This window comes from Melospiza melodia, unplaced genomic scaffold, assembly GCF_035770615.1.
Source record: "Melospiza melodia melodia isolate bMelMel2 unplaced genomic scaffold, bMelMel2.pri scaffold_51, whole genome shotgun sequence".
Classification (NCBI taxonomy): domain Eukaryota; kingdom Metazoa; phylum Chordata; class Aves; order Passeriformes; family Passerellidae; genus Melospiza; species Melospiza melodia.
This window is the reverse complement of record NW_026948797.1, coordinates 2,871,457-2,894,422: the sequence shown is the minus strand read 5'-3', so window position 1 is coordinate 2,894,422 and position 22,966 is coordinate 2,871,457. Positions and strand designations below refer to the sequence as shown.

Below are 22,966 nucleotides of genomic sequence, written 5' to 3'. Positions count from 1 at the left end.
CACTCTGCTCCTGATTGAACACTTCAGGCACACCAAGGAAACAAAGCAACAGCTAAACCAAACCAAATCCAGGCAATCAAACCAGAAATGAACTGAGAACTGTCCCTGTGTGTGTATGTGACACAAGGACAGTGAGGGCAAGGGTAAAAGGAATACAGCCTAAAAGCTTGACAGAGCTCAAACTTTACAGGACTGAACGTATACCTTAACCTTAACAGATACCTTAAAAGAAGAGCACTTAACAGTATTTGGTTAACCTATAACCCATGACTTACTAATTTGACAGAAGAATAACACCTAACAGTATTTACTTACTTAATAGCTTATATTAAAAGTAATAACTCCACAAAAGAACAACTCTTAGAAACATTTAACTTAGACTTTGTGATTTAACTTCACTTACAGGCCTGACTGACTCAGCTATCCAAGGCACTCCAGCCCCTGAGAGAGCAGCATTTCTGCCACATCTCCCCAGCATAGGCACTCCTGTGTGCACACAGACACAAAGAGTCAGTGCAAGGCACCTGTGAGAAATTCCCCTAAGGGCAGGAAATGCTCCCCGTGGATCCTTTGGCATCTCCCCAGCAGGCAAAGGGTTGAGTGTGGGACCTCAGTGGTCCATTTTAACACTGTGGAGTCAAAGGAGACCATTGTGACACCACAAACCCCCAGGGTCCAAAGGTCTATTGTGACATTGCAGGGCTCATGGAACAGAGGAGTCAGGTGACATTGTGGGGCTTGGGGAAGCACGGAGACCGTTGTGACACTGCAGGGCCTCATGGAATCATTAGGACCATTGTGACACTTGGAGCCTTTTAGAACCTGGGGGCCACTTTGACATTGTGCGACTCCACTGAACCAAGGGTCCATTATGACACTGCTGGACCCCATGGAATTAAGGCACCATTGTGACATTATGGGGCCTCTTAAAACCAAGGGGACACAGAGCATGTCTGACTGGTTTGGCCTCCCATGGACTGCTGTTGGAGAGTTTTGTTCAGACATGGCTTATAGAAAAAGGCCATGATCATATACAGCTGGTTAAGCAGTAAAAAGCAACTGTAAGTAGTAAGTTCTCAGCCTTCTTCCTTACGAGAAAAACAATAAACACTGTGTCCTTGGTTAAGTGATGAGAAAAACATGGTGGAAAACATGGAGTCCTTGAGGATGGTCAATAACAAGTCAACAGCAGGATGAGGAAAACAAGTATTAGCCTCAACAAGAAACCACAGGTATTAGCAACAAAGGAGGGGTTGGCATGTAATCTGTAACCAATGATGAGCTCAGTTTTTGCAATATGTATGAGCTTAATTAACACAACTATAAAGTATGTTAGCTGGATCAATAAATCTGAGACTGATGATCATTGATCAGACGTGTAAGTCTCCCTTCACTTTCCTCAGACTGCCTGACTGGTCCAACTGACCTTGGCATGTTGAGGGTTGCTTTTCATCTGCTAATGAAACACTGGGGCTCTGTGCTTTCCTTCCTATGGAAAAGAACTGTCCTCCTCCTCCAGGCACCCATGGCCAGAATTGTGATTTCACCACCAAATTCCCTTGCATCCAGGGATTGTTCCCATAGGAATATTGCCAGGACAAGTCAGGCTGGCAGTGGTTTCACAAGGGTCACGTCTCATCTGTCCCCAGAACCCTGGCAAAGGCTTTGTGGTTTCTTTCCTATGGAAAGGAATTGTCCTTCTCAGCCAGGTGCCCATGGCCAAATTTGGGTTCCACCTCCAACATTGCTTATTGTGAAAAACTGGAGGAGATTGTTGGCTCAAAATATTTTGTGTGGGGGAAGAAGGGGCAGGTCCAGCCTTGCCCTGCCCTGGAACCCCAGCCCTGCCCTGCTCTGTTACCCCAATCCCCCCAGAGCCTCTATCCCAGCCCAGCAGTGGCTGCCAGTCCCTGGCACAGCACAGCCAATGCTCCACAGCCACCTCTGCAGCCCCCAGCCCAGCTCCTGAGGGACCAAATGAGCCCAAGTTCCACCTGGGGGAAGGGGCCAGGAAGACCAAGGGGTATTAAAGGCTGACCACAAGGCAAGCACACATCTCGACGCTACCTCCTCCTGGAATTTCCATCTGAACAGCACTGGAATCCAGGTGTGGGTGCTTCTCTGTATCTTATTTGTCCTTTTCTCTGTCTACTTCTTCTATTTCTGTCTCCTTGCAAATTTTGATTAACTTAAAATAGAATTGGCATAAATTTGTGAAGTTGAATGGGCCAAGTTAATGCTTTGAGAAGTGTGTTTTGTTGATTGACTGTCATTTTAAACCATATGCCAAAGATTCTCTGATTTTCTAAAGTTCCCAGTAAAAGCTGTTTGGTTGTTTTGAGCTCCTGAGAATCTCTTGTCAGTATTTCTCCAGTACATCCAACTCAGAGGACACAAACAATTGTAATTCCTTTCAAACGTCTCACTGAAAGAGTTCTTTGGGGGATGAGAGTCAGGGCTTTTGTGTCCTGCTTGGCACAGCCCAGGCTGGGCTTTCCCAGCCACATTCCACACTCCATTTCCCAGCTGGAGCCGCTGGTGCCTCTGAGTTGTGCTGCCCCAGCCCTAGGGGCGCTCTCCTTGTCTGCCCATTTCCCCACGGTCTCTAGGCAGGGATGGCCTCAGTGGGGGCTGCTGACATCCTCCGCAACTTGGAGGCTGCTGCTGAATTTTCCTGCTCCAGAGGCTTGTTCAGCCTTCAGCTCTTCAGTGCAGGAATTCAGTGTCCCAGGGCTCATTAACATTCAGAACACCTTAACAAGTCAAGCCTCTGGGAATAATTTGATTTCAGTTTTCAAATCATCTGTGATTAATTTGACCCATTTCAGTAGTGTGTTCAAACAGAATATATTCTATTTACAAAGATAATGAGGAAACTTTTTTTAGATCCTGCTTAGGTTTTTTTCCTGTTCATAAAGCAGTATGTGTAGTCTCCAATTGACATTGAATCCAAGTACCTCCTCATGTAATTTGAATAAAGATGAAAATCAAGACCCTTCATGGCTGACAATCAATCACACTCTGTCCCTACCCCCACCCCACCATTTCCCCCATCCAAGCCCTGGCACTCAGAGCAGCCTTGTGCAAATCTGAGCTCCCTCCAACCTGGGCTGCACCTGCAGCTTTCAGCTCCTTGGCTCCAACTCCCACTTGCTTTCCTTGGAGAAGGAGCTGCCCGAGACACAGAGGGATGTTCATTTCTTGTCAGCCAAAAAAGCCAGGGGAAGGCAGAGCTCCATCAAATGCAAAAGTCATTCCTCAGGTGGATATTAAATTTACTTTTCACAGCAGACAGTCTCAGAGCAATGGAAAACACCTTCTGTGCCCAGCACAGATCCCAAGGTCTCCCCCAACCCTCCCTGCCCTGATTCTGCCTAGATTAGCTCTTTGCACACACGAGTCACACGCTGAAGTCAGGAGCTCCCTCCATGGCCAGAGGGAGGAAAAGACAGAAAGGAGATGAAGAGCTCTCTAGTGCATTGCCAAGGTCCAAGTGCCCCTGCAGTGGGAACCACAACTCATCAGGTTTGTGTACTTTGGGCTCAGGGCCTGGTGACAATCAGAGGCACAGAAAGGTTTCTTGCCAACAAACACAAGTTGAACATTTCAACAGTTGAATAACCATCACAGCTCTTCCCTCAGCTCTCCGGAATGTCCCAGCAGCATCTGATATGTCCACCATCCCCAAAGGATTACTATGCAGGAACAGTTTTACACATAGATATAAGAAAAGGTAATTCTGTGATAGATATAAAGACAATTAAGATGTCGCCTTATGTGATATTTATTTAAACTTCAGAAAGTTTGGGCAACTCCCTGAAGCTCAAAGCATGAAGCCAGTCAGTTGAGAGGCACTTGAATGACCAGAGAGCATCTGGTGGAGGAAATCTGGGACCAATGGAAAGAACAAATATCCAGCTGGTCTAGTGAAGAGATGTCCTTAGACATGGCTATTTCATCAGGAGAGATGGAAGCACTTGATGAAAAAGAGAGAGATTAAATAATAGACTGATTATAGGTGACACAAGTAGATAGGAAGATCAGTATTTCTTCTCCTGCCATCAGTATGCTTCCAGGAAATCCCCGTTTCTGGTGGGAAAACGTTGCCATTCCTTAAGAGTACTCAAATGACTCAGAAAATAAATATTTTCTTGTATTGTATGAAACTAACAGGTATTGAAACCTGTGTCCTTTTCCAGGCAGATATCAGCTGTGTGCCCATGAACAGGCAGTGCCACTTGTGCCCTGAGGTTCCCAGCTGGGATTGGATCTCTCCGAGAGCACCTGAGGGAGAGCAGAGCACCTTGCAAGCTGCAGGTCCCTGACAGTCCCACAGGGCTCCTGTCCCATCAACATCGGCCCTGCTCCAGTCTGAAACAGGGCCCATCATGGTGCCGGGATCATCAGAGAGCTGAGGTGTGTGCTGGAATTCAATGTCCTCCACATCCTGCAGCAGCCTTGCATTTCCCTGCTGGAGCCTTGGTCTCCAGCCCAGCCATGGAGGCTCTTTGGTCTCTGGACTGTTCCTGCAGCCCCCAAGGGCAGCTGAGCTGTACCTTTGGCATAGACAGGCCTGGCCAGCGCAGGCCATGCTCAGCAATTGCTTGTGTGTGCCTGGCCTTGCTGTCAGCCCCGGCAGCAGCTGCGTGGCCCCTTTGTGGCCCTGTGCTGGCCCAGCCATGGTGGCCCAGCCCCTGTGCAGGCCCAGCCCAGGCCAGGAGCATTGCGGCTGGGAATGGCCCCTGTGCTGCGGTGCCCACATCAGCCGTGGGGCTCTGTGCCTCATGGCCTCCCTGCTGGGCAGTCTCTGCCAGCTGCTGCAGAGGCCCTGGCACCTGTGGGCCTGCACAGACAGCCCTGCGCCAGGCTCTGCGGCCTCTGGGCCAGCAGAGAGGCCGACCAGGGCTGGCCATGGCTGGGAACAGGCCCTGAGCCGTGCAGGAGGATGGAGCTGGGCCACAGCCAAACTCAGCCCAGGCCAAAGCTGGGCTCAGCAGCCAGGGCTGCCAACACATGGGCACAGAGGCTGGTGCTGACAAATGTCCTGGGCCCCCTCCCTGCTCTGTCCATGCCACACAGGACACAGAGCAGCCTCCTCTCTGGGCCATTTGCCTGTTTGCAATGCCTGGCACAGGCACTGGCCCTGCCCCACAAGACCTGGCCTGAGTCCTGCCCCAGCACGCTCAGCCAGGCTGAGATGGACACTGATGGTTTCTGGGACAGGCTCTCGGAGCCCAGCCCAGCTCCCTGCAAGCTCTGCCAGCTTCCCTGAGCTCTGGGCAGCACCAAGGGCCTCTCCCTAGCCCAGCCCAGCCCAGCCAGCTCTGGCCCCACAGCTCTGCTCAGGCCAGGCTGCTCTGGGCTCTGGCCCCACGGCCTCAGCCCCTGGCAAGGGCACAGCAGCAGCTGCAGCTGCCACAGGACTCAGCCCCAGCCATGGGGGAAGGTGCTTGGCCAAGGCCAAAGGAGGCTCCCTGGCTGCCCTGCTCCCCTTGGGCTGAGGTGCTGAGAGCTCTGCAGCCCCTGCTGCCATCCCATCTGCCCAGGGCAGCACAAGAGCTGTGGCCTTGGGGCCCTCCAGAGCTGCTCCTGCTCCAGGCCCAGGGCCCATGCCAAAGCTGGGGCAGCCACAAAGCTGTACCCATTTCTGTTCATTGCTGCTCTGATTGGGATGGATTCTAAGCCACTTGGAGGTTGCTGATGAATTTACTTACTCCAGAGGTTTCTTCTTTCTGGATCTCTTCATTCAGTTCAGGAATTCAGTGAGAAAAGCTCATAAATATTAGTGCAAAAACACCCAAACAAGAAAAGTCCCTGGGAATAATTCTAAGTTTTATATTCTTCTGTGGTTAATTAGACAGATTTCTGATGTTTAATGAAAGTGAATATACTACATTAAAAAAATGAATAAACAATTGGTTTGTCCTGTTTTCTTTTCTGGTTTATAGATTGATACAAGCAATGTAAAACTGATGTTGATCCTCTGAACCTTCTAATGCAGCCTGAATAAATATGAAAATCAAGACCCTTCATGGCTGAAAATCAATCAGACTTTTTCCCTACCCCCTCCCCACCAGTTCCCTCATCCATCCCCTGGCACTCAGAGCAGCTGATAAATGGAGTCACATCCAGAGGTGTCCCCAGGGCTCAGGACTGGCGCCAGGTCAGTTAAATCTCTTTATTGCTGATCTGGATGAGGCCATTGAGGGCACCCTCAGTCAGTTCCCAGGTGAGCCCAAGCTGGGTGGGAGTGTGGCTGTGCTGGAGGGCAGGAAGCTCAGAGTGATCTGAACAGGCTGGAGCCATGGGCTCAGGACAATTGGATGAGGTTCACCAAGGCCAAGGGCAAGGTCCTACCCTGGGCTCACAACCATCCCAAATCCCTGGCTATGCCCTGCCCCTGATCCCCACAGCCTGTCCTGTTTCCTTCATCCCTGCATTGCCAGGGACTCTCTCGGACACGGGAGCTCTGCTCTGGCTATGGAGGGAGGAGCAACACATCAGTTTTGTATCCTTTGGGGGTCAGGAACTGGTGAGACTCAGAGGCACAGGAAGTTTCTTTTCATGGCCCACAGACCATAGTTGAACAGGACACAATTTAATAACAATCACACTCTTCCCTGAGCCATGTCCAAAGTCCCAGCAGCATCTAATGAGTTGGACATCCACAAGTGATTTCCATACTAAAATTAATTTCCAAGAAACGTGGTTCTGTGATAGATATAAACACAATTAAGTTCTTGTATCATCATGCTTGTCCTGGTGTGGGAGCAAAAGTGCTCAGAACAATTCCTGATTTGCAAATCTGTCAGAGATGGATGGAGAAGGGCCTCAGGCTGCTTTTGGTGGTGAGGAAATGCTGAAACCAGCCTGACTCATTTCATCTCCTCCTGTCCTGGCTGGTCTACCCTCTTTCTCCTTCCACCAATTGGCTTTTCTCTCCCACCAGGCCCCCCGGTGAAGAGCCTGGCTCTGTGTTCTCCATCCCCTCCTCGCTGGCACTGCCAGGCTGGGATGAGGAGCCCCTCAGCTCTCCCTGCTCCAGGCTGGACAAGCCCAGCTCCCTCAGCCTCTGCTCACAGCCCAAGGGCTCCAGCCCCACCTTGGAGGCCCTTCCCAGACCCTGCTCCAGCTGCCAGACATCTTTCCTGCCCTGGGCAACCCAAACCAGGCCACAGTGACCTGGATAATCTCTGTCCTTGATGTCCTGGTCACACAGCCCTGGCCCCTTGTCCCCTGTCAGGCTCTGGGATGGATCCTGTGGAACATCCTTTGGTGGAGGCTGTGGCTCCAGGTGGGCCAGGGGGATCCCGGGGGACAGGGAACCCTGCTGGGCATTAACAGCATTGGACTTGTTGGGAGAAACTGTGAGGGGGAGCTGGGGCAGAGTGACCAACCCAGTGACCTGACACAGCCCTGCTGGGATGTCACACAGCCCCTCTGTGATGTCACAACCAACTCTGTTATGTCAGTCTGCTCTGGAATGTCAGATACCTGCCCTGTGATGTCACAGAGGCAGTCTATAATGGCTTTGTGATGACCTCACATAACCCACTCTGTGATGTCACAGCTCATTCTTTGACCTCATGTTAGCAGATGAGAAATTGTCTCCACTGGGTGAGCTGACACCTGGGGCTTGTTCTCCACAACCCCAGGCCTGTGGAAACCACACAATGCCCATTGTGTGGGAAGGGAACTGGAAGTTCACCATCCTGAGTGTCCTGCCAGCTCAGCCAGGCCCACTGGAACATTGGGGTTAATGAGCACCAGGGACCACCAGAGACCCCCAGGACAGAAGAATACATGGGTAAAGGGGAGAGGATGATTTTGGAGAAATGATTATCGTATGTGTGTTTAGTCCAGGGCAATCAATGAATATGTGTGCAAAATACAGAATATAAACAGAAACTTTCTTGTACTCAGCATGCACGGCTTTGGAAGAAGTTATCCCCATGCATCCAGATGAATAAAGAATGCTGCTTCTTTATGCTACATTGGTGTTAAGGAGTTTTCTGGTTCACTGAATTTTTGGTAACACTCCCACTTCCAAGGAAAGCTCTGTCTGCTGCTGTTCACAAACAGAGAAGGGCTGGTGGCAGATGTGGGGCTCGGAGGCTGCTTGGGGCACAGTGACCATGAAATATTCAAGTTTTCAATGTTCTGTGAAAGAAGGAGGGGCAGCAACAAAACTTCTGCACTGGAATTAGGAAGGGCAGACTTTGGCCTATTTAGGATGCTGATCTGGGGAGTACCAAATAATTTTTCCTGATTTTTTAAGTGATTCAGCCCTTAAAAACAAAGGGATCCAGGAAGGATGGACACATTTCTAGAAAGTAATCTTAAGCAGGAAGGAGCAGCCTGTCCCAGTGTGGCAAAAGATGAGCTAGTGAGGAAAATTACTGGCCTGGCTGCCCATGGAGCTTTTGTGGGAACTCAGGGGCAAAAAGGACTGGCACGGCAGGAAGTTTTAAGGATGTCTTTAGGTTATCAGAAAGAACATTAGAGTGGTGAAAGCTCAATCAAAACTAAACCTGACCCCTACTTTAAAGAAAAAAAAAAAGTTTGTATAAAAATTTTTTAGCAAAAGGAGGGCGAAGGAGAACCTCTACTCTTTATTGGATGCAGTGGAGAAGATAGTAAGTAAAGATAAGGAAATGGCTGAACTGCTTAACACCTTGTTTGTCTCAATTTTCAATATTAGGACAGGCTGTCCTCAGGACAAGTGTTCTCCTGAGCTGGTAGATGGGCACAGGGAGCAGAACAGCCCCCTCTGTAATCCAGGAGGAATCAGTTGGTGACCTGCTTAGCCACTCAGATGGTCACAGGTGTATGGGATCAGATGGGATCCATCCCAGGGGGATGAGGGAGGTGGTGGATGAGCTCCCCAAGCTGCTCTCCATCATTTACCATCAGTGCTGGCTCAGCAGGGAGGTCCCAGAGCACTGGAGGTGCCAGTGTGAGCCCATCCCCAAGAATGGCTGGAAGGAGGATCTGGGGAACTCCAGGCCTGTCAGCCTGACCTGGGTGCCTAGCAAGGTTATGAAACAGATCACCTTGAGTGCCATCACAGGGCACCCACAGGATGGCCGAGGGGTCAGAGCCAGCCAGCGTGGATTTAGGGGTGGCAGGTCCTACCTGACCAACCTGGTCTCCCTTTATGACCAGGTGACCCACCTATGGATGCAGGAAAGGCTGTGGATGTTGTGTACCTGGACTTCAGCAAAGCCTTTGACTCTGTCTCTAACAGCATTGCCTGGAAAAGCTGCAGCCCATGGCTTGGGCAGGTTCCCTCCTTGCTGGGAGATTAAAGGGCTGGCTGGAGGCTGGGCCCAGAGAGTGGTGGGGATGGCGCTGCACCCAGCTGGTGTCCAGGCACTGGTGGTGTCCCCCAGGGATCTGTGTTGGGCCCAGTCCTGTTTAACATCTTCACTGATCATCTGGGTGAGGGGATCAAGTCCACCATTCACAAATTGCAGATGGCACCAAGCTGGGTGTGAGTGTGGATCTGCTGGAGGGCAGGACAAGAAGACACAGCCTTAAGCTGCACCAGGGGAGGTTTAGGCTGGACAATAGGAAGAAGTTCTTCACAGAAAGGATGAGTGGGCATTGGAATGGGGTGGCCAGGGAGGAGATGGCAGAGTCACTGTCCCTCTCCAGTGTCACTTAGTGGCATGGTCTGTGTTACAAGTCAGTATTAGGGCATTGGTTGGACATGATGATCCCAAAGGTCTTTTCCAGCCTATTTGATTCTGTCATTCTGTGATGACTGGGACACTCTGGGGCCATTGGGGCACTGCAGGGCCTCATGAAACTAAGAGGACCATGGTGACACCATGCAGCACCACAGAACCAGGGGTCCATTGTGGTGCTCTGGGGCCAAATGGACCCAGGGAGTGCACCATGACACTCTGGGTCCTTGTGGTCCCACAGAGGCCATTGTGACACTGCAGGGCCTTGTGTAACCAAAGGGTTTCATCATTTTGACACTGCAAAATCAAAGAGACCATTGGGAGACTCGGGGCCCAGTGGATCCAAGGGGCCGTTCTGACACTGCGGGGCCTCATGGAACCAAGGGGACATTGTGACACTGCAGGATCCTGTGTAACCAAAGGACCACTGTGACGTTATGAGGCCTCAAGGGATCGGGAAGAACATTGTGACACTGTGGGGCCTTGTGGAAACAAGGAGTCCATTGTGATACTGAGGGGACTTGTGGAACCACAGACACCACGGTGACAGTGTAGGACCTCATAAGACCATGTGGCCATTGTGACAGTCTGGGGCCCCATGGAACCAAGAGGCCACTGTGAAAAAGCAGCACCAATGAGAACACTGTGACACTGTGAAGCCCCATGGAACCAAGGAGACCATTGTCACATTTGTGGGCCCCATGGAACAAAGGAGACCAGTGTGACAGTACAGGGCCTGGTGTAACCAAGAGGCCATTGTGACACTGAGGGGCTCCATGGAACCAAGGACATCTTGGCAGATGACACCAAGCTGGGTTTGAGTGTGGATCTGCTGGAGGGTAGGGGCGCCCTGCACAGGGCCCTGGACAGGCTGCATCCAGGGCCCAAATCCAACAAGGTGAGGTTTAACAAATCCAAGTGCTGGGTCCTGCACTTTGGCCAGAGCAACCCTTGCAGCATTACAGGCTGGGGACAGAGTGGCTGGACAGCAGTCAGGCAGAGAGGGACATGCAGGGACTGATGGACAGCAGGCTGGACATGAGCCAGCCATGTGCCCAGGTGGGCAAGAAGGCCAATGGCTCCTGGCCTGGATCAGGAATGGTGTGGCCAGCAGGAGCAGAGCTGCTGTGCCACCACTGATCTACCCCCAGCTCTGCACACAGACATTACTGCTGCAGCTCCAGAGAAGGCAACAAAAGGGCATCTCTGCAGAAAATTCTGCTGGGAGATCCTTTAGTTCCTTTAAAGCCGCCAAGTGCGCAGCCCCTCTTTGACACAGTCTGTGGCCACAGGGAAGCGGAGAGAAACAAAATGAGAAATGGCACAAGAAATGACATTTCTTTGTGGACAATATGAAAAAACTAAAACAAAGGAAAATAATCTCCAAAATGAAACCAACAAGAAGTATCAAAAACTAGTTTTCTTACAAGTGTTTTGCAGACATTGCGCAGCATTTTAATGTTCCTGAAAGCATCCAGTCATTAGTCTCCTCACTGCAGCCTTGAGCTCCTGGTTCCTCAGGCTGTAGATGAGGGGGTTCAGGGCTGGAGTAACCACCGAGTACAGAACTGACATTGCCAGATCCAGGGATGGGGAGGACAGGGAAGGGAGCTTCAGGTTTGCAAACACTGCAGTGCTGATGAACAGGGAGACCACAGCCAGGTGAGGGAGGCAGGTGGAAAAGGCTTTGTGCTGTCCCTGCTCAGAGGGGACCCTCAGCACAACACTGAAGATCTGCACATAGGAGAAAACAATGAACACAAAACAACCAAACACCAAATAGACACTAACTGCAATGAGCCCAAGTTCCCTGAGGTAAGATAATGAGCAGGAGAGCTTGAGGATCTGGGGGATTTCACAGAAGAACTGGCCCAGGGCATTGCCCTGGCACAGGGGCAGGGAAAAGGTACTGGCCGTGTGTAGCAGTGAATAGAGAAAGGCACTGGCCCAGGCAGTTGCTGCCATGTGGGCACAAGCTCTCGTGCCCATGAGGGTTCCGTAGTGCAGGGGTTTGCAAATGGACACGTAGCGGTCATAGCACATGATGGTCAGGAGGAAATACTCTGCTGAGATGAAGAAAACAAAAAAAAAGAGCTGTGCAGCACATCCTGAGTAGGAGATGTCTCTGGTGTTCCAGAGGGAATTGTGCATGGCTTTGGGGACAGTGGTGCAAATCATGCCTAGGTCAGTGAGGGCCAGGTTGAGCAGGAAGAAGAACATGGGTGTGTGCAGGTGGTGGCCACAGGCTACGGCGCTGATGACGAGGCCGTTGCCCAGGAGGGCAGCCAGGGAGATGCCCAGCAAGAGGCAGAAGTGCAGGAACTGCAGCTGCCGCGTGTCTGCCAATGCCAGCAGGAGGAAGTGCCTGATGGAGCTGCTGTTGGACATTTGCTGGGGCTGCACATGGGGACCTCTTCTTGGAGAAAAGGAAAGTGAAGTGTTAGAGGATATTTGTATCCAAAATCAAAGCCATTTCCCAATTACCATTCTCTGTAACATTCATGGACATGGTTTTGTGTTTAAGAGTTTTGAAGTTTTCTTTATAAGCTCCCCCCATGTCTCTCCTGGTATTCTTGGATATCTGAAACCGTCAGCATTATTTCTGCCCTCCAGTAGATGAGAGTGAGTTCCATAAGGCAAGATGATGAGTGGAGAGTTAGAGGAGATGGTCTGTCCCTTCATTCTGTTTGGAGTTTCTGTGAACTTTCCGTTTTCTCAAATGTAGGGTGTTCACACTCCCACATTTCTCTTAAAAACCCCCAGGTACTGCTGAGAGCAGATGGATCCACCACAGCCCAGCTCCACATTTGTAGCCAAGGACTCACATTGCTCATTTCACCAACCCAATAGCAGCATTTTCAGTGTCAGAACACCTCTGATTTCCCCATCAATTATACAACTCAGAGATGCTCTGGGACAGGTTTGCACCCTGGATTGGAGCTCCCAGCTTGGACTGAAATCTCAGGGAGACCACCAAGTGTCCTTATGATGGCATTGGACGAAGGGAGATGCAGCTCCTTCCCTGACTGCACTAACAGCATTGCCCAGAGCCGGGCACTGGGGACAGCATCACTCTGAGCCAGCTGTGCCCCCCTGCCAGAGCCCCCAGTGCTGGGCAGCTGCTCCCAGCTCTGTGCTCTACAGAGGGAACTGGGCCTGGGGCTGCAGAGCTGCCCCACGGCTCTGCTGCAGCTCTGCCTGCACAGGAGGGGCTGCATGCCTTGGAGCCCTGGCCCTGAGGGCACAGGCTTGGCTGGGGCACAGGAGGGAGGGGGCTTGTTCAGAGGGAGGGGGCTGCACTGGAGGGGATCCTGTGAAGATATCTAAACTCTCCCTGCCACAGCAATTCTGGGTTTTGTTTTCTCTCCTTGCCTGATCTTCTCTCTGCTTCCTGCAGATTTCCCTCCCGCAGGTGTTTCCCTGTGCCTGATCTCTCCCTGCCATCACTCACAGACCCCAAATCTCTGTGCACTCTCCTTGGCCTGACAGAACCCTGGCTGCTTGCAGGGCACTGGCTGGGGCAGGTTCTGTGTGCAGGTGGGAGAAAGGACAGCTCAGCCTGAGCCTGATGGGTCCAGCAAAGGTGATGTTGGTGCTGTCCATGGGCAGAGTGGCTGAAAGCACTTTAGGGATCTCCTGTGAATCTACTGATAGCTAAAACCAACAGTTCGGATATCTCAGGGACTTGAAGAACATAATGATTAGCAATTCATACTATCTTTAATATTTAACCCTCCCTTCCTGACATTCTCCAATATTAGGAAACTGAATACTTGAACTCTTTGTAAATTTCCTCGCTTTTATTAAAAAGCTTGTCTTGGAAATATTCTATGACTTATTAGAACCCCTCTGCATGTCAGAGCTTCATGAGCATTTCACCTCCCCTGCACAAGAAACACCCAGAGTTGTACTCACAGAGTCTGTAGGCATTGGGATGTTCCAGCTTTAGGAGATCACTCCAGGAGCTGCAGCTGCATTGTCCTGCAGCCAGAGGTTCCTGTGCCAAGGGCTGGCAGTGATTCTGCCCCTGGCACTTCTCAGCACCTTCCCAGCCCTGATTGATTGAAGCTCTCTGTGCCTCTCTGCTGTGCCCGGGGTGGCTGCAGGCAGTGCCCCAGCCCTGCTGGGCTGGCAGGAGAAAAGCTGCTCATCAAGAGAAATGTGCTTTTGAAGCTCTTCTTGGTTACCAGGAGCTGCCTCTGTGCCAGCAGTCCGGCCCAGCTCAACAGCACAGACACAGCACAAGGACATTAATGAGCCTCTGGGGCTTTGTGCTCAGGCCGTGAACATCAGTCCCTGAGAGGGAGCTGAAGAAACCTCTCCAGAACTCCAAGTCAGAATCCAACTCCAAAGTTTCTTGGACTTTTAATGGGTCCCACTGAGGTTCACGACTGAGAAAGTGTCCCCAGGCCCCAGGCAGAGCAGAGAACTGGAGGCAGTGATGACAGGTGAGGACAAAGAGTAGCCAAGTCTTGGTGCCCTGGGGCACAGCAGCAGGGTCTGTGCCACCAAGGGCTGTGAGGAGACACCTTGTCCTGAGGTACTGAGGCCTCCTGTCACAGCCCCAGCCAGGCTGGGCACTGTCAGCCCCTTGTCCTGCCCTCAGCATCCCCCCCTAGCCCACATCCCAGTGGCCTCAAGGATCTGCTGGAAGGAGTCCCTGGGGAGCCTTGCTCAGGAATGCCCCTGGGAGCTCCTTCATGCTCCCTGCAGGGACTGCAGGTTTTTCAAAGGACTTTGGGTTTGGCTTTTGCCTTGGAGTGTCTGAGAGGTTTTTGCAATCTTGGCCTCCAATTATCTGCTGTAATTAGTCCCTGGAGAGGCTTTGTCAGTAGCAACACTCAGTGGGCTCATTAATGCTTCAGGGTACTTCAGGTATTTTAAGGTACTTGGCGTTTCCCTTTTGATACAGACTCTGTGAGAGGTTTGTGCAATCATGGCTCCAATTATCTGCTTTAACGACCCTTGAGAGCTTTGTACTGACACTCAGTGGAGCTCATTAATACCTCGAGATACTCAAGGTTTTTAAGGTACTTTGGATTTTCCTTTCCACACTGAGTCTCTGAGAAGTTTTTGTGCCATCCTGGCCTCCAATTCTCCAAGGAGTCCATGAAGAGCCTCTGTTGGGATGTACCTCAGTGGGACCCATTCATGCTTTGAGACACTTTGAGTTTTTCCTCTGACTTTGACTCCCGGAAAGGTTTGTGCATTCTCCTCTCAGGCCCTGAGGTTCCAGGGTTCAGCTCCAAATGCACCACGAGGCTCATGAGGATCAAGTAAGTCCTGATAAACCATGGCTCTGCCTTGATTTCCTTCTTCTGTTGTACAAATCACTAGGAATTTCTTCTTGTATAGTTATGGAGAAATATTTCAAAGAGCTTCTAATAAATCCACATTCTTCTTTCAAAGATATGTTTTTCTCTTTAGAGCAGAGGTGATCACAGCATTCAGTGACTGATAGTGACTCAGGGACTCTCCTCAAGCAGTCTGGCCTGATCAGAGAAGCTGTGCCTTGAGGTCTGACCCTGTGTGGACCACCTTACTCCACATTTGCCAACCCCATCCCGTCCCTCCTTTGTCACTTGAGGCTGGCTTAGCTTGGAGAACTGGCTGCACTTAGGCAAAGAGGGGTTTTCTTTTTTTATTTTTGTAATCTTAAACTCCTGAGTTCTCCATTGAATACAGACACCCTCCTCATATGTGTGCCAAGCCCACGTGCCACCAAGATCACTCCAGACCTGCCCTGGGCCAGCTGTGAGGGTGTGTGGAGGCCCAGAGGCCTACCATCAGAGTCTCAGTCCCCTATACATGGAGGACTGGTTCCAGATAAGACGACTATGCTTTCAGGTTAGGGTGAGATCCCATTGATCTTTTCAGGCACATGCTGATTTATGTCACGTTATGTTACCCCATTGGCCCACTGGTCTAATTACCCTAGTTCAGCTCCTATTGCCCACGTTTGTTTAGTCCTAGAATGTTCTCTCTCTGTCCCTCCATTGGCCCTAGTTTGCGGCATTCTTTCACCCTTTTTCCCTATTGGCTGATCTGACCTCTGACCCCTCCTCTGCACCATTTTCCCCCATATCCATTGGACCCTGACCCTCAGCTTCACCCTCACTACCCCATATAAGGCCCTGTTCCCTCAGCCTACACCCTGTCTTCATCCCTGGAGCCTGTTCAGCTGTGTAGCCTGTTCCTGTACCAATAAACCCAGTTTTCTGGAGAAAATACAAAGATGCATCCTGCCTATTCTGTCGGCTTTGTAAGGTAGCAGTGAGCTTTGGAGTCATGAGTGCTGGACCTCCAAGGGCCTCAGTAGAGCCATGGTGCTACACATGGCACCCGAATAGGGACCTGATTTGTTGAGTTCCCTGTGAGCGTCTCCAGCGGTGATCCTGCCAGCCAGACGTCACTGGAAGCTGTTCCCCTTCAGGTCAGCCACAACACTGAAGTGAGACTTCAGTTTTATTGAATCTCATTGAAGAAGAAGTTGACAATCCCCTCAACATCTGTGGGACCAACTTCACTGACAGCCCCACAAGCCCAGCTTTGGCTGAAGATTCTGCCTGTGAGACTGAGAGTGAGTGACTGAGGGGCAGAGAGCTCCCAGGGGTTCAGGCTTTTGATTTTCTACTCCTGTGAGTGGGAAATCTCTCTTCCATTGGGGGCAACTATGGGAAATAATCAGTCCCAAGCCGAAAAGGATGTTTTTGTTAAATTTTGGAGAGTTTTAAACTTAGAGGGGAGTTCATTTTCTGAGGAGAGTTTAAAATGTTTTGTTCACTGGTTGTTTAAGGAGTTTCCTGATATCTCTGTTGATCCTATCTTTCAGTTATCATTTTGGAATGTTGTTGGGGAAAAGTTTATATTTTACAAACACAAGCAATGTTAAAAGTTGGGAAATTTTATCTGTTGTTTCATTCAATTTATAGGATCATTTAACAAGTTCATGGTTCAAACCCTTTCTCCTGGTTTATTCAACCCGCCCCCCACATTTCTGAACCCACATTCCCTGAGAACAGGATGGGAGATGAAGCCTGCCCTTTGGCACACAGAAGCCATCTGCCACCTGCCATCTTCCCTCCTTTTCTGTCCTCTCCTCAGGGTGGTAGTGGTCGTGCTGCCCTGAGATACACCCTTGACCACATTCCGTCATCCCCTAGACCTAATCCCCCTTCCTATAAATCACAAGATGGCAATACTCCTGTTAGGGAGATGTCCATTTCAGATTCCCTCCTGCCTTCATCCCCCTTTCCTGCCTTTTCTCTGGGTACCTCCCCTGTGATGGGTCCCACCTTGATGTCAAATTCCTCCCCCGGAACTGGACATGGGGCCAACTGGAAGGAAGCCATTTCGGCTACCAAAGGCCTTCAACACAAGGTGTTGCCAGTTGGCCGAAAGCCCTGCGCCCCTCCCAGCAGATCTGCTTCCTGCAGAATTCTCTGTCTCTGTCCTTTCCCTGGATCTCTGTTGCAGATGGAAGCTGCTGGTGCCATCCTCACCTTTAACCTCTCTCTTGAATGCAAACAGAAGTTCCCACATGTGTTAAGCAGGATTTTCTCAATGTTCCTACAAAACCTTTGTTGTTCGTTATGGAATGAAGGGGCCATTTTGGCACTGAGGGGGTGTCGTGGAAGCAAGGAGTCAGTTGTGACCCTGGGGTCCCATGGAACCAAGGGGCCATGGTGACACAGCAGGGCCACATGGATACTGTGGTCCATTGTGACAGTGTGGATCCAAGGAGACCATGGAGACACCTCCAGAACCTCCTGGAACCAAGGAGTCCATGGTGACCCAGCGGGGCTGCATGGAGGCAATGGTCCATGGTGACACTGCCCCTCCAAGGAGGCCATTGTGACACTGTGGAAGCTCATGGAGTGAGAGAGGCCATTGTGACACTGAAGAACTTCATGGCACCAAATATCCATGGTGACACAGCAGGGCATCATGGGAACCAAGGAACCGCTGTTGGCAGTAGGGAAACTCATGGAACCAGGGGCCCTTGTGGAACTGCAGAACCATCAGAGCTGATGGACCTTGTCCCAGCTCCTTGGGAGGCACGGCAGGAGCAGCACCCTGGGAGACTCGGGAATGCCCCTCTGGGATCCATGGCACACACTGCCAGGGGCTGCAATTACAGTTCCCAGCCAGGAAAAGATGTTCCTGCGCTGGGAGGCAAAGCTTTTAAGAAGGAGCCAAAAGCCAAGTGGAGCAAGATCCTACAGTGACATTTCACTGCCAGCCTTCATAACTTCACCCACGTTTGTTGTAGCTCATGGATGGGGAATTAAATCAGGGCAGGATCTTTGGTGGGAGCTGCCCTGGTAATGGGAAACGCTGAGAGAGAAACAGCACAGGGAAAGAGAGGCAGGAGAGAAAGGAGGACACAAACACAATCAGCTGCGAAGGTGGCACTCTGAAAAACAAACTGGAACTGACAGAAAATGAATGGGACAGAAATCAATATTCTGAAAGTTTTATTTACTATCAAAATACATCCCACCCACCCAGCCCCAGACAATCCCCAATCCCCAAGCCTCAAATTTGGATCCCACTTCTCCCAATCTCCTTCCAATCCCATCTCACCCTGGAGGCTGTGGAACTGAGTAAATTTGGCATTGGACTGAGTTTTTTATAAGGTGGGAACAAGCCAATTTGAGGTGGGATTGAGCCCTTTTGAGGTAAGATTGAGTTGTTTTCAGTGGGATTGAGACATTTGGAGGTGACAGATCAACCCATTAAGACTTTTGGAGTACAAAGAGATGGAGAACACTTCCTGAAATCCTCCAACAACCCACTAATCCCCCAGAATATGTCTTTAAACCATAAATTCCATCTGAAATACATGTTATAAGGTGGGACTTGAAACATCTTTAATAAATAACTTTCCTTTAATCCTATTTCAGGTGTTTTTAAGCAATAAAGACAAATCAGAAGAAAATTACGGCCAAACCAAAAGGATAACCAGCCAGGTGTCCTCCCCACATGGATCACAGGGAATGTGGGTCACCAGGGATCTGACCAACATGGATCCTTCTGTGGGGCATGGAGTTGGAGCAGTGCATAAAGCTCTTCCTGCAGTCGGAACATTTGCAGGGCTTCCCTTACCAGTGCCTCCCTTGGTGTTTGGTCAAGTGAGAGCTCTGGGTGAAGCTCTTCCCAGACTGGGGACACTCGTAGGGCCTCTCCCCAGTGTGGATGCGTTGGTGCCTGATGAGGGCAGATCTGCAGCTGAAGCCCTTCCCACATTCCCCACACTCATAGGCCCATTCCCCAGCGTGGATCATCTGGTGGCTGATCAGGGTGCTGCTCTGCCTGAAGCTCTTCCCACACTCCAACCACTTCTGGGGCTTCTTCCCATGATGAAGCTGCTCATGGACCACCAGCTCTGAGCTCTGTCCCCCTTCCTGGCTATGGGTGGGTCTTTCCTCCTCAGAGCACCCTGGGCTGGGTTTGCAGCCCCTGCTCCTGCAGGATCTCTAGGGATTTTCCTCCCCAGTGGAATTCTGCACAGTGGAGTCATTCAAAAGAGACTCTTCCACGAGGTTCTTCCATGGAGGTTTTTCCTCCCTGGTCTCCATCCTGTTGCCTTCTGATACAAGGCAAGGCGACCTGGTTCTGAGGAAATGGCACGGCGACCCAAACTCTCCAGGGTCACTCGGGCCAAGAACACACACAGACACCAGTATGGTGGATGGTTCCAGACCTTTATTGTCCCGTCTTGTCGGGTTTTATACTGGGAAAGTTTTTCTCTACATCAGGGGGTCTTACCTTACTGTAATTGGTTAGTAAGGAGTCGAAAGTTACTAGTCTTAGGGGGGACTACATTCTTGGGTGATCATTTATCACTAGGCATTAGGGGGAGAGGAATTCTACTGCTTTCCGTGACATCGCGAGATTTTCCGAGCGCCTAACCCTATCTACTACATCTCCCCCCTCTTTTTTACAAATGAACGAAGTAGTCATATACATAGGTACTGAGATGAGGCATGGGGTTGTCGACAGAGAAAGGGGTTTGGTGAACCTGAGTAGAAAATCTTGTGACTGGCAGTGTTCCCTGGTCGAATTCACAGCAGTGAATTGCCGGCCTATGAACAGGATGTTGGTCCATTCTAGGCAGGCCTGAACGAATGAGACTAGCTTGTTCAGCAGGCATGGTCCGAAGGTGACAGCTAAAAGTAGCATTGCCAATGGACCTATTAGGGTAGAAATTAGGGTGGTTAGCCATGGTGATCGATTGAACCAGGGTTCGAACCAACCCTGTTGGGCTTCCCTGTCTTTCTGTCTCTGAGTCAGTCTGGTTTGGAGTTCTGCCATGGAGTCTCTCACGACTCCCATGTGGTCTGCATAGAAGCAGCACTCCTCCTTCAAGGCGGCACACAGGCCTCCTTGCTGCATGAACAGGAGGTCTAGACCTCGCCTGTTCTGCAAGACCACTTCTGAGAGTGAGGAGACTGACTTCTCTAGAAAGGAGATGGATTTCTCGATCCTCTGCAGGTCCTCGTCAATTGTTGCCTGCAGCTGCGACAGTCCTTGGTGCTGGGTCATCAAGGCTGAGACTCCTGTGGCCATTCCGGCTGCTCCTAGGCCCAGCAGCATTGCGATAGTTATACCTGTTACTATTTCTCTTTTGTGGAGCTGGCTGGGTTCTTCAAAAAGGTGGCACACTTCTTCATCTGCGTGGTACAGGACCCTAGGCACAATCAGAACTTGGATACAAAAGTCGTTAGAGTCATCGAATTTGGCAAGGAACACACAGGGACTCACTCCAGATCACTGGCACACCCACATCCCAGATGCGGATGGGGCTACCCACTTATTGTTTTTTCCCGTCGGGTTTGACAACTTCGGTGCAGACGTTGCCTTTCCTCCTAGCTAGGGTTGCATTGCCAAAGCATCCGCCCTGGCCTGTGACTTGACTCAGGGTGATTCCTTTGTGGGGGGTGTCCCATCTACATTGGTTGGGTGCATCTGCTGTGGAGTAACTGAAGGGAGTGTTTAAAGCGACTCCTTCGTAAAAGGGGGGTTCGACATCATAACAAAGCCAGCAGGATTCGGTTAGGTTTGGGTTAGTTTCGTTCAGGGATAGGAAGGTAGCTTCTAACATATGAAGGATCAGATCTAAATCTGACTCGGCTAAACGGTCTATCTGAAAGGCTTCTACATGGCCAGTCGGGATATCAGCGACCCTCGTGGGCAAGGCTATGGGGTGGGTCGCGTTTCTCCCTTTCGGCACGCTTTTAATCACTTTGTTGGGTCCGACCGCTCGGGGCACTCGGGGCGCCGACAGTTGGAGCCTAATAATTCACACGTTCACCTTTTCTTTTGACCCTTGAAGGACTACTGTCCACGTTCTGCCTGTTGCCCAGCTAGAGTGATGTGGCTGCAAAACTATCGTGTTGTAGTCTGCGCATTTCCGAAATTTGGGGATTTTATGGCGGTTTCGATAAAAGATTCCGTGGAGGAAGAGGGGTGTTTTGCAACCGGTGGGTGCCCAGGTGAATTGTAGGAATTTGTCAGGCTCTTGTGGATCCCACCCAGGCCCTGACGGTCTGGCATCTGTAACAATGGTTTCGCAGCCCCAGTGCCCACAATGTCCCCACCCTGGGTGATTGCAGTAGCTTTTCCCAGGGTTTGAAGCTGGGCACCAGTAGGATAGGTACATGTGTGTGGCGTGTGGGGAATGGGGGTCTACCTTTGGTCGTCCTGGAAACAGGTCGGTGATGCGGAGCATGAAGGATGGGGCGTTCGGTGTGGTGATTTCTTTGAGCACCTTGTCACTACTAAGGTGTTGCATAACCCACCTGAATGGCTGATGGGGGTAGTGGTCTGGGCTGGCTTGCCCTCTGGCAACAAGCCCCAACAGCAAAATCACACAGAAACACCGTTGACGCTTGGGTTCCACCCGTGCGGGTCTCTCGGGCGCTGCCTGACGGCTTGGTGGTCTGTCGTTTACCTCTGGAAGGGGGATGTACGCATCACGAGGACATCCCACGAGCATGTCCTGTAAACAGAAACTCACAACTCTCATCAGTCTCATTCTGCTCGCTATGGAGGTCCGGCTTAATTGACTTAAGTGGACACTACCTAATTTGCCATCCTTTTTGACAGCTGCGTACCCTCGCCCTGTGAGCATCAACCTCCAGCCCCGTTCCCATTCGCCTAGCTCGTTTCTAATTACCACCTGTGGGCCCTCCGCTCCTGTTTCTGCTCCCAGGCCTTCTGATCCTCCCTTTTTCGTCTGCTCCAATCGCTCCAGCTGCCTCTGGCCCTCCTGATACAGCTCCTCAGCCCTCAATGCCTGCTCCTCTACATTCTGCTCCATCTGTTTCACAATACCCTGCGGGGCTTTCATCAGCTCCTGCTTCCTCTGGCGCTCCAGCTCCTCCTGGACCTCCATGCCCTTCTCCCACTCCATTTCCATCATCTTGTTCAGGCGCTTCTCTTCCTCCACCAGTTCCTCGAGGATCATCTGCTTCTCCCGGACCTGCTTGTCCCAGATCATGTTGCACTTGGCATTGAGGAACAGCGCGTTCAGTTCCCACACATCTTCCTCCTCCTCCAGCTTCATCCTTGTCGCTCGCTGCAGCAGCTTCTGCTTCCCCTGCTGCAGCTCCTCATCCACGTCTCTCCCGTGGTCCCTCTCATCCTCCAGCTCTGCCTTTCTCTGCTCCTCGATCTGGGCCTTTTTCAGGGCTTCCTGCAACGTCCAGACGACTTTCGCTGCGGCGTCCGCTTTGTCGTTGCCGATCTGGAAGTAACCTTTGACTGGGTCATGGCTGTTCATGTGAATGACTGACACGGTGCCCTGTCGCGAGGAGAGTGCTTCTTCCAGCATTAGGGCTGCTGCTGATGTTGACACTCCTGGTCCCTTTTTTGTGTGAAGTGTTAAAGCCACCAGCTGGGTGCTTTTCCACGCCCGGGACTGCCCTCCCACTCCGTTCACTGGAGGGACTTCTTTGAATTGCCAATGCCCGGGCCAATGTGCTTGGGGAATAATCGTGCAGTCTGATCCCGTGTCCACCCAAAACTGGAGCCCTATGACGTGGGGATCCTGACTGCCGTAAAGGCGGCATGTCCCCCACACCATCAGGGGTTCCTTCCCTATTTTCATGGCCAGGGCCACCCAGGGATCCTGCTCTGGGGTGCCTCCTGCTGGCTCTGTGACACCGGCACGGCTTGTGGCGGTGGGGGGTGCGAGGGTACTGAGGGTGCTGCATAACTCTGCCATTGTGCTGCTGGCGGGGATGCGAAATTGACTGCTCCCTGTGGGAGCA

The 22,966-nt window shown here is 51.2% G+C and overlaps 1 pseudogene; it reads right to left on the bottom strand.

Moving 5' to 3' along the window:
* LOC134413765 (olfactory receptor 14C36-like) overlaps positions 1 to 22,194 on the bottom strand; it is a 39,998-nt pseudogene extending 17,804 nt beyond the window's left edge.
* Positions 22,195 to 22,966: the final 772 nt, after the last annotated feature.